Source organism: Mauremys mutica, chromosome 16, assembly GCF_020497125.1.
Source record: "Mauremys mutica isolate MM-2020 ecotype Southern chromosome 16, ASM2049712v1, whole genome shotgun sequence".
NCBI lineage: Eukaryota > Metazoa > Chordata > Testudines > Geoemydidae > Mauremys > Mauremys mutica.
The window spans coordinates 25,345,032-25,357,083 of NC_059087.1; the positions used below are offsets into that span (position 1 = coordinate 25,345,032).

Genomic DNA, 12,052 nt, shown 5'->3' on the forward strand with positions numbered 1-12,052 from the left:
GACGGTAAACTGCGGCCAGTGGGAGCCACGGTCTGCCAAACCTGCCAATGCGGCAGGTAAACAAACTGGCCCTGCCTGCCAGGGTGATTACCCTGGCGAGCCGCGTGCCAGAGGTTGCCGACCCCTGCTATAGAAGCATGATTTACAGGGAAGGATTTGGAGGGAGGGAGACAAAATGCGGTAGGCAAATTGAACCCCCCTGTTTTAAGCCTAGGTCATCCTTTGATTAAAGAAAGGGAAAATGCAGTTGCGTAAACTGGTAAGGAGGTGCCTTCATGTGTGGACTTTGTGTCTTGGACTCTTCTGTATTTCTTATCACCATTGGCTGCTGTTACTCTTCTTTCCTGTGATGGTCTGTTTTTATTGCGTTCTGGGCAACACAGTACTGTTTCTACCCTACTGGCTGTAAAAGGTGGTGAGGATGCTCTTAAATAAATGTTTTTCTGCAAAATGTGATTTTCTTGTATGCATGCTTGTACTGCCTTTTTTGTAGTTGAAGTTTCTATATAAGATATGTGTTTTGTAGTAACGGTTTCTTTTCTGCATAGCTCACAGTTGGCTTGCTGTTGAAGTCCTTACCCAAACTAAACTTCCACTGAACTTGATGACTGTTCATAATGTCAGTAAGGATTTAAGGATTGGGCCCATTGTCTATATCACAGAGAGATGTAGTCCTGAAGAGAGACATTCATGGAGTGAATTATAGCTCAGCTGTTAGCATTATTTCTGTGATTTCCTAGCCGTTTCTAATAATAGAGTTGCTTGGAACTGTTTGATGACTTCAGTTCTCTGTGTATTACTCTCAATTTTAGGGACTTAATCACTTTGGGGAGATTTTTAAGACTAGAAAGTGATAATATCAAGCCAAATTCAGGGCTTTCTAAGAATTTTCTATTTCTATTCTCCCATTTTTTTTAAAACAGATGCTATACTTACTGTCTTTTTTTTATTATTGGCTTCTGTCCTCCCCCTTCCACTGCTAGACTCATATGGCTCCTGCTGTATATCTCTTAGTTTTAAGTGAATTGTTACTCACTATATACATATCTACAATTGGCCTTCGTTGAAAGCTGGACATGTAATCAGGACAGCATAACAGAGAGGGAGCCTCATATATGTCCTCAGCTTGTAAACAGGACTAACTGATACTACACATTTTTGGGATTAAAAACACCCATTAACTGTAACGTTATCATGCAGATTAGGAATCAAACATTTCAAGTTACAGTGAGTGCTAAATTCTTTCCTCAGTCCATACCATGCAACTCAATTTCATGGGTATAATAAGTAAGGGCAATATTTGGACTAATGTGGTTGCTGCTTTTTATAAAAATATTATCATTTAACATTTATATTGTGATAGTGCCTAAGATCCCAAGTTACAGACCAGGACCCCATTGTGCAAGGATTGTACAAACACCTAACAAAAAGACAATGCCTGCATCAAAGGTTAAAGTCTGTGTAAATTACTTTTTAATTACATTACAGTAACTGTATGTAAATCATAGGAGTAAAAATTAAGGACTTACTGTGTGTATTTTTAATTAATAAAAGCAATTGGGAGCATCCTGTAACTTACTTAAAGGGGTTCACTCAAAATAACCAAAACTTCTGTCCTTGTGGAATTGGAAAGGCGCTATCTGTACACTGTAAACTTACCCTCGCCATTTGCAGGAGTGGCTCCACAGGGGTAAGGGATAGAGATGAAAGGGGGATTGGAGTAAGAAAATGACTGCACTCTTCAGCACGATCTGCTGTGTTCTTCCCACTCACCACCATTCTGGCTTTCCACAAGAAATCTGAGGATATCAGTGCAGTTCAGAGCTATATTAGCTCCTTCTGGGTCTCTCTTGTAACTGCTACTGAACAGTTGCAGGGGGATTCAGCCAGTGGCAATACAGCTTTTGCTGTTGCCAGGATAAATAGGAAGGGCAGCAGTATTCATGCAGGAGCTGTCCAGGTGAATGACCCCTGACTACAGATCTGAAAGATTCTTGTTCCTTGTTGATTTGTGAATTTGGAGGACAGTGAACTCTCTAAACGCTGTAGACCCCAAACTTATCTCCTTTATGAGACGCTGTTCAGTAGACTCCAGGAAGAGAACATCTAAGTAAATACGTATACCTGTGCATGCAGCATCCCAAATATACCATCTTTTCCTTTTCCTCTTTGTGTAAAAAGCCCTTTTTGGCTTTAACCAACTCAAGTTTGAAATGCAATTAAAAGGTATAAGTCTGAAGGAACTTTGTTCCCAAGTGTTAGCCAACTTATATTGTTGATTTAAAATGATCACTGAAATATTGTGTTATGTTCTTATTTTACAAATAGATGTACTGTAAATGTGTATAATTTGTCGTCCATTGCTGAGTGTCCTAAAAGTCCTGTGGAATTTGAGTAAATGGTGGTCTCAGCTTCTACAAAGGAAAAACCCCAACTGAAACTTGCACATGGAATAGGATGGTAACACTAACTGAGTGGTAAATATGAGTTGGAGGGGACCGAATGTGGTATAAGCAATCAACTCTAAAATGTGCCAACAATTAATTGGGCAGAGAAGCATTTAGGGAAAGGTAGCTTTTGCCCTGAGAGCAGGAAATGGCTCTGATTTGGGTGGGTCAGGCTTGGAAGCTTTGACAGCAGCTGATCTAGGAGAATGTAAACTCAGTATGAAAACCGCTGCAGGGTCAGCAAGGTGGGGCTGCGCAAGCAGGCAACCTAACTCCTAGGTTCTTTACATATCATGGACTCTTTGTAAAAGAGAAGGAGAGCTTTAGAAATCAACTGGCAGAATTGGTGGTTATGTTTGGGTTAACATCTTGTTAGTGGTCAGTGGTGAGTTAAACTGTCAGGTTGGTGAAGGGGAGCCTAGTGAAAAGAAAGGTGGGTAAATTTGGCTTTGGTAAAAAGTGCAGAAGGAGAGAAGTGTGGTGTTTTGTTTAAAGTGTTTTCAGTGGTGAATAAGATGGTTTGAAAAAGGAGAATCCCACATGGTTACATACTACAATGAAAAAAGTAAAGCCCAGTGGATTATACTTTGATAAACATATGAAAATGGTGCAAGACTTTAAAGGTTATCCTGAGTGAATATGTGGCACAAGAACATAAGCTATTAATAGCTAAAATCTGGCTGCAACCTGAGAAAACAGGAAAGAGATGAAATTGAGGAAGAAATAGTGTTGGTGATCATGGGGGGAGAGGGGGGAGCTAAGAGATCTGCCAAAAAGTCAAGGAAGGTTTTCATGTGTGAAGACAGTGGAGGAAGAATGGAGGGAGTTTAAAGCATGCTTTTTTAAGACAGTGGAGGTGACAAGGCAGAACAATTGGTAAGACAGGATGCTTTCAAAGAACAAACTGGTGATGGACTTCTTATGTTCAAGAGAAGCTAAAAAAAGAATTATAAAGAGAGTTTAAGGAAGCAGGTCATGATAATCAGACAAGCAAAAATGCATACAAACTGGGGGGAAAAAAAGGAGGCTAAAAAGACAGTTGCTAATCAAGATTGGCGACTAAATAGGAATAATACAGAAAGTGGAGGGAAGATGATGGGAAGAAACTGGTTTTTGGATTGGCAAAAAAGAGGTACAATGAAACACAAGATATGATGGCGATCTTTGTGTGAAGGGTGGGAACTGTGTGATGACTAACCCTAAAGAGATGGAAGAGGTGTGGAAAAAATATTTCTTAAGGCTGTTAAATGAGAAGAGACAGTTGCAAGTGCAAGCATTGCCAGCAATTATAGGGAAGTCTCAAACTCGGGACCCTCAGTGATAGACAAGCTGGCGAACACACGTTTGAGATGGGCTGGACATAAAATAAGAATGGATAAAGAATGACCAGCAAAGAAAGCATGGGAGGAAGAAGGCAGCAAGAAAAGGTGTGAAAGACCAAAGATAAAATGGAAAGAGAAAAGGACTGAACTCCAAGAGTTAAGAACTCGTGCCATAGACTGGAAGGAGTGGTGAAGAATTGTGGGCACCTCCTACCCTCTGTAAAAGGGAAAAGGAGTAGAGAAATGAAATGAAGTGTAATGAGTATCATACTAAATTTTGGGATGCTGCAGCATCAGATTAGAATAGAAAAACAAGTGGCAGAAAAGGCAGTGGGCTAAATTAATCTTTGGTATCTCTTCATTGACTCAAATGAGTTATACAGTTTGCACAAGGATGAATTTGGCCCATGATTTTAAATATAATGACTGAAAATAGGAATGTTTTAGTCAAGAGCAATAGTATGTTTGGATCACCACACCTGTTCAGGGGCTTATCTTGCAGACAATAAGCATCTGTTCATTTTAGCAGGACCTGTTTGCTACAGAGAACAGTAAGGGAAAACATATGAAACTTATTCCTTTGACAGACCATGCCAGGTTTATTTGTATCCATAATGACCTGTGCCTAACTTTTGAATTGCTTGCAATATAACACCAGTACTGTGACTTATCTGGTTTTGTTTTGTATTTTACTCTGGGCCAGATGTGTGTTTGGATATACTTTTTTTTTCTTGAACAATCTAAATTATGTGAAATGTTTATATATTACTGTATCTAAAAAGCCCATAAAACTGAGGCTGTTTGTTGAACGCTTGGAATTCCATGCTTTCCCTACACTAGGTATTGTTGTATGTCTTTCCATTCAGGCCTAGCGCTAGCTTTAGGAATAATTTGAAGGTTTAAACATTTCTGTAAATCCTAAGAAGAAATATATAAAGTGCAATACAGTCTGTTTATTTTTAACTTAGTTGCAAGATGTTCCTGCCCTCTTGTACTAATAGACATGATATGCTCCTTTTTGATATCCAGAATATTTTATATTCTACTCTGTAATTGTCATGGCAGTTGCCTCATGCACTAAAAATTCTTCTGTTCTCCTATAAGCAAATATTTCCTTGTGGAGCTTTCTGCACAGAATGATAGATAGAAGGGCAGTTAGAACTTTGTGCTGCCCAGTTGGTCTGTGCTTACTATACTTCCAGAGTTGTGATTGAATGGGGAAGTGGGATCCACTTGAATGACCAACTGTTAGGCTCACTTCCAAGCAGAAGCCGTTGTTTCTATCCAGGAACCACATTGCTAGACCATCATTGCCTAACACACCATTAATATGGCCACAGATGCCATGAGTTCTTCTTTGAGTGCTTGCTCATGTCGATTCCATTCTAGGTGTGTGCGCGCCTCACTGTCAGAGATTTTTGCATTAGTGGTACCCATAGGGCAGGCTGTGGTGTCCTCTGGAGTGCTGCACTCATGCCACGATATATCAGGTGCTGCCAGCCCACGCACGCTCAGTTCCTTCTTATTGCCCGTGGTGGTCAGTCGGAGCGCCTTTCTTGCTTAGCAAGAGCTAGCGGTTGTCTACCATCCTGAACTTCATGCTTTAAAGCTGTTATAAATAGCTCACTTTTGCTAGTCTGAATTAGTTAAGTAGTTCTTAAGCAGTTAAGTGTTAGGGTGGGAGTGGGACTTAGCCCCAGACGGGGCATACCCCGGTCTCCCAGGTTCAAGCCCTGCTCAGACTGCAGCAGGCCTATGACTGTGAGTGACCCTTACGGTAGCTGCCTTAAGTGCCTGGGGGAGTCACACGTTAAAGAGTGGTGCTGGATCTACCAAAACTTTTGGCCCCACACTCAGAAGGAATGGAACATCCACCTCAGAGCTCTCCTGTTGGAGTCCACCCTCCACCTGGCTTTCAAGCCGTCCAGGCAGGTCGCACCGAGTGCCTCGGAGCTCCACGTGCAGCACACTGCTGGCACCTGACTCCTTCCGGCACCATTCAGCACGCCGGTGCCGAAGAAGAAGGCCGAGAAGCGCTCCCCGGCACCAAGCAAATGCCTGCCCACCAGACTGCTCCAGAGCCACGCAATCAGGCCTCCATGGTTGGGTGCCCAGCCCCCTTAAAGATCTGGCACTGACTCCTGGGAATTGGCATGGGACCCGCACTCCTGCGTGCACCTTCATCATTCCAGGCTCCCTCGGTACGGAGAGAGCACAAGTCTCCTCCTGCTCTGATGACTACTCCAGTGCCGTAGGACACAGTTAAGGCTCCCCAAGAGGGCAAGCCTGCCATTAAGACCCCTCAGTGCACAGGAGAACAATGCCGGTCGTTGGACAGAAGGTGTTGAACTTTCCTGCCAAGTTGGGAATCCCGGGGCCGATCCCAATCACGTTGCCAGTCACACAGATGAGCTTCCAGATCCCCGCAGCGCTACTCTCTGCCATGGGGCCGATGCTCCCCATGCTGTTCCTGACACTGTTCTCTTTCTTGACGTTCGTCCTGTAGGCATCATTTCCGATCACTGGCTTGTTGGGAATGTTCCCTGACATGGTACCAGTCTCCTTGGCACTGGTACCGCTCTCCACGCTACATTTACCATTCAGTTACGCCTGGGCAACGGTCACCCGTAGCCACGACCAGCAAACACACACAGGCATCAATGGCTCCTCCCTGCTCGCTGGAAGGGGGTTCCAGTACGGAGGGCCAGGTTAGCCCATTGCCATGGTCTCATTGGCATGACTGGGCACCGGAGCCCGCTCCCTCGTCAGCAGGACCACAATGGCAGCACGGCCAGTGGCCTTACTGGAGCGTGTGGGGCGTATCAATTGTGATGATGCCTCCTTCACAGCACTCCTTGGTGGCTGTGGCGGAACATTGGGTGGTGGCCCCACCAGCACTGGGCACTGGAAGTGCATTCTGAGATGGGGGCGGGGGAACCTGTGCCCACCCCAAAGCCTCTTACTCTGATGGTGGTTGAGACCCCAGTACCCCCACTGGCAGTCCAGTCTTCCTAGTCATCTCCAGACAAGGCGGTTGTGGGATGTTCCAGAGCTAGCCTGCTGGATAACTTTAGGGAACATCAAGCCCTTCTCCGGTGTGTGGCCGAGAACTTGGTCCTTGAGGTACAAGAGATGGCAGAGCAGGAGGACACCCTCTTCAATGTCCTCTTGGCTTCTACATCCACCCGGGTCGCCATGCCTGTGCATGAGGGGTCCTCAAGATAGCTAAGGCCTTGTGGCAGACCCCCTCCATCCCACCCACCTCGAAATGGGCTTAGAAAAAATACTTTGTGCCGGCTAAAGGTTTTGAACCCCCCAGCCCGGGATGCCACCTGATGTGCTGGGGTTTTACTGAGCCTGCCTGCTCCACTAGCCTGGGGTCCCTCTCCCCGTTTTGCTGAATCAGGCTCTCTGGGCTCTAGCAGCACACACACACAGATAGAGACGCACCACCTGTAGAATCACATAGAGTCTGCAAGCAGCTCTCTATGGGAAGAATCAGCTAGGAAACTGCCCAGCACTCAATGTAAACCCCAAAATAATATTGTCTTGTGCTGTATACACAGATCTGCACAGCGCAAGCTCATAAAAATTCGCCCTCTCCCTCAATAGGGAGAGAGACATACACAGTCCTCTTCCCCCCCCCCCCGCCTCCCCATATGAATTGCACAAACCGGGTAAATTTTAAGTGATTACAATGGATAGCAAATGGACCAAAGCAGATTACTAAGCAAATAAAACAAAACACACGTACTAAGCGTAACATCTTAAAGAGTCTGGTTTCAAGAAGTAATTTGTCACTCTAAATGTTGCTTTTGGGGCAGGTTGCAGAAATTCTTGAAGGTCAGCTACCCTTCGTGCAGCTTAAATCTTTGGGTATCTTATTCACAGACCAGATCCCTTTTCTGGCCTGGGTTCAGTACTCGTCCCCCTTTCCCTTTGTCCTTGTGCTTAAGTGTTTCCAGCAGTCATCTTGTGTGGGCATTCAGTGAAGAGTGAACCCAGATCAGCTTATTCCCCAGCCTTGCACAAGATTTACATAAGGTGGGAATCTCTTGTTTCCCAGTCTTCTCCCCCTCTTTTTCATGGAAAATTACTAGAAGTCCAAGATGGTGTTTAGTACCAGGTGACATAACCTAGTAGTATCACGGCAATGTCCCAGGACTCCTCTCAGGAAGGAGAGAGATTAATATCTTCAAAGTCATATTGTTTTTTCCTAATGGCCCATCAAGGCTGATGGCCTGTTGTCTGGTGGGTGTTTCCCAAGAACACACCCAGTTGTAATTGTTACATAGTCGGTATTCCTAATTTTAGATACAGAAATGATACATGCATACAAATTGGATAATCACATTCAGTAAATTATAACCTTTCCAGTGATACCTTACAAGACCATCTTGCATAAAATATATCTGTTATGCCCTATCCATATCATAAGCATATTTCCGTAAAGAATACGGGATGTAACGTCACACCCATCCACCCCCGGGCTCGCTAGTTGTATCTGTGGCCAACGAAAAAGACAAGCAGGCCCCCACTTCCTCGTCTCCCAAAAACAAAGACGCTAAGAAACTTGATTTATTTGAGAGAGAGATTTATTCTATCACCGGTCTGCAGTTTCAGGTGGTCAATCATCAGGCCTTGCTGGTCTGGTACAATTTTAATCTCTGGGACGGTCTCAAAAAGTTCCAGGAATCCCTCCCTCAGGGTTTGGCCCAAGAGTTTGGCATTCTGGTGGAGGAGGGCACAGTGGCGGCCAGATTCTCCCTGCAAATGGCATGGGACACAGCGGCAAGGGTGGCTTCATCAGAAGTGGTCATGCAACGTAATTCCTGGCTCCAGACGGCAGGCCTCTCTCTGGAGATGCAGGCCGCGATCCAGGACCTCCTCTTTGATGGAGTTGGTCTATTTTTGGATCAAACAGACGCCAGGCTGCACGGGTTGAAGGACACCAGTTCTACCCTTTACTCATTGGGCATGCATGTGCCACAATCAGTCAGGAAGGCCTTCCAACCACTGCTGCCGCCAAGACCCTGGTGGCCTAGTCAGAGACCTACGAGGAGAAGGGACGCTAGTTTTAGTCATTGTTGCCCTCCTTCCTCCCGCTTGCCAGCCCAGCATGGGGCAGCCAAACACCCAGAAGGCCAGCAGTGATAATTTTGAGGGTGTGCCCGAGAGCGACACCCCAGTCAGTTGACTGGATCCTACCTGCCTTTTTCTCAACCGCCTTTCCGACCACTTGGCCGGGTCGCAGGTTACGTCGGACCACTGGGTCTTGGACATAGTGGCTTGTGGCTATACCCTGCAGTTCTTGCCTGCCCCTCCTTCCCGCCTCCCTGCTCCCTCCATTTTTGTGTCCCTCTTCAGGGACTCTGCTCATGAGCAATTCCTTGTTCAGGAGGTATAGAAGCTCCTGGGCTTGGGGGCTCTGGAGGAGGTTCCTCGGGACATGGAAGAAAAAGGATTCTACTCCTGCTACTTCCTAATCTCAAAGGCCAAAGGGGGCCTCAGGCCTATCCTGGACCTGCATGGCCTCAACAAGTCTCTCAAGAAGTTGAAGTTCCGCATGGTCTCCTTGGTCCCCATCATCCCTTCCCTGGTTCTGGGGGACTGGTACGCTGCTCTCAACTTAAAGGATGCATACTTTTATGTCTCCATATTCCCGTGCCACAGGCGCTTCCTGCATTTCATAGTGGCCAGGCATCACTTCCAGTTCACGGCATTACCCTTGGCCTGTCTTAGCCCCCAGGGTGTTCACAAAATGCGTGGTGCCGGTAGCGGCTTACCTGAGATGTTGAGGGGTCCAGAAGGTGTTTGGCCCTTTTTCAGGAAGTGCTCAGCCTCTGGGACTTTTGTGTGTGACACACCATTCATCTTGTAGCCGTCCACTTGCCCGGAGCCAAGAATGTCCTGGTAGATCGCCTCAGCAGGACTACCTTGTCTCACCACGAATAGTCGCTCCATGCAGAGGTGCTCAGCCTGATCTTCCACAGATGGACCTGTTTGCAACCAGACAGAACAGGAAGTGCCATGTGTTGTGTTCTCTGCAGGCAGGGACAAGGGCTCCCTGTCGGATGCCTTCCTGATTCCGTGGTCGGGAGCGCTGATGTACGCCTTTCCACCGGTGCTGCCAATCCACGGAATCCTGCTCAAGATAAAGGAAGACAAAGCAATGCTCATCCTCATAGCCCGGCGTAGACTTGTCAACACTGGTTCAGCATGCTGCTGAGTCTCTTCGGTTGGATCTGCTGTTCCAAAGCCACGACAATCTGTTGCACTCGAACCTGGAGCCGCTGCACTTGACAGGGTGGCTGCTGTGTGGTTTAGTGTGGACGAATGGGGGTGTTCCTCTGGTGTGCTGCAAATCCTGCTTGGCAGCAGAAAACCGTCCATCAGGCCTACATATGTGTCAAAGTGGAAGTGGTTCACGGTTTGGGCCCCGGACCGACACACTTGTGCAGATGAGGCCCTGCTGCAGGACATTCTGGACTGTTTACTGCACCTTAAGCACTAGGGTCAGTTGCTATCTTCAATCAAGGTACACTTGGCGGTCATTTTGGCGTTCCACCCTCGGCTTCAAGGTCGGTCTTCACCCATCCCATGATGAAGTGCTTCCTGAATGGTTTGGAGCACCTTTACCCGCATGTCTGGGAACCGGTCCCCCCCTTGGGACCTGAATCCTGTGGTCTCCAGGCTCATGGGTCCCCCCTTCGAACCCGTGGCTTCTTGCTCCCTTCTGCTTCTCTTCTGGAAGGTCTCCTTCTTGGTAACTATAACTTCAGCCCGTAGGGTGTCCGAGATCAGGGCGCTCACGTCTGAGCCGCCTATACGGTCTTCTATAAGGACAAGGTCCAGCTGCTTCTGCACTTGGCCTTTTTGCCCAAGGTCATCTCCTAGTTCCATGCTGGTCAAGACATTTACTTACCAGTCCTTTGTCCAAAGCCTCATGCGGAGTGCAGGCTGTATACCTTGGACATCAGACGAGTGCTGGCCTTCTACATTAATAGAACAAAGCTATTCCGTAAGTCAGCACAATTGTTGGTTGCTGTCGCTGACAGGATGAAAGGCTGCCCAGTGTCAGCCCAGAGAATCTTGTCTTGGATCACAGCCTGCATCCACTACTGCTACGAGCTGGCAAAAGTACCCCCCCAGGTGATTGTGATGGCTCATTCGACTAGGGCACAGGCATCATCAGCCTTCCTGGTGCAGGTGCCGATCCAAGAGATCGGTTGGACTGCGACCTGGTCGTCTGTCAACACGTTCGCATCACACTACGTGCTGACCCAGCAGGCTCGAGACGAAGCTGGCTTTGGCAGAGCAGAGAGTGTGAACTCTGAGTCCACCTCCGTTGATTCTGCTTGTGACTCACCTAGAACAGAATCGACATGAGCAAGCACTCAAAGAAATAAAAATGGTTACCTGCCTTTCGTAACTTGTTCTTGAGATGTTGCTCATGTCCATTCCATTACCCACCCTCCTGCCCCTCTGTCAGAGTTGTCAGCAAGAAGTAACAGAGAGGGCGTAGGGCTTGTGGCACCTGATATACTGCAGCATTAACATGGCACTCCAGAGGGGCACCACAGCTGGCCCTATGGGTACTGCTAAGGCAAAAATTTCTGACGGCCACGCAGGTGGGCGCGCGCACACCTAGAATGGAATGGACATGAGCGACATATCTCGAAGAACAACCGTTACGAAAGGTAGGTAACCATTTTTTCGTCATTCATGGCAAGAAAAGTTTTCTGGCTGCAATCTTGGCTGGTTGACATTTCAGACAAATTGAAGTTAATGATAGTTCTCAGAGGTCTCTCCAGTGACAGTAGATGTTGGTGGCAAAGACATTACAACAGGAGCAGTTCACAGTCAACAAACCTAATGAGCATTTAGGGTTTGTTGGATTTTAAGTTATTTGGTTGGCTCTAGAAGTGAAATTGCATCTAAGATCTCTCCAGTAGTTTCTAGTCTCTGAGATCATAATTGCAGAAAAATAGTAGGTAATATCTCCTCCCATCTATTAAGCTAAAAAGTATGTCTTTTGGTGGTGAAGAAGGGAGGACATTCCTCAAGGTCTGCCTCTTTCAGGAATTGACATAGTTTATTTCACTGGAGATATAAATTTGATCTTAGAGGGATGGGGGAGACCATGTTGGGGATTAAAGTATACAGAGTCTTTGGCCTGACATGAAGAAGGAACTTCACCTCAATCTTCATGAGCTAAGGATGGTCAGAAAAGCCTTATTAGTTCCGTAACATCTCTGCTAGATCCACCATGATCTGCATTTT

The 12,052-nt window shown here is 46.5% G+C and overlaps 1 protein-coding gene and 1 pseudogene across 1 annotated transcript in view; one reads left to right on the forward strand and one right to left on the reverse strand.

The window, feature by feature from the left end:
* Window positions 1-10,162, reverse strand: part of LOC123351113 — a 32,459-nt pseudogene extending 22,297 nt beyond the window's left edge.
* The window catches only part of MED13L (mediator complex subunit 13L), a 395,410-nt gene that overhangs the window by 95,416 nt on the left and 287,942 nt on the right, over window positions 1-12,052 (forward strand). The gene's annotated exons all lie outside the window — the stretch shown is intronic.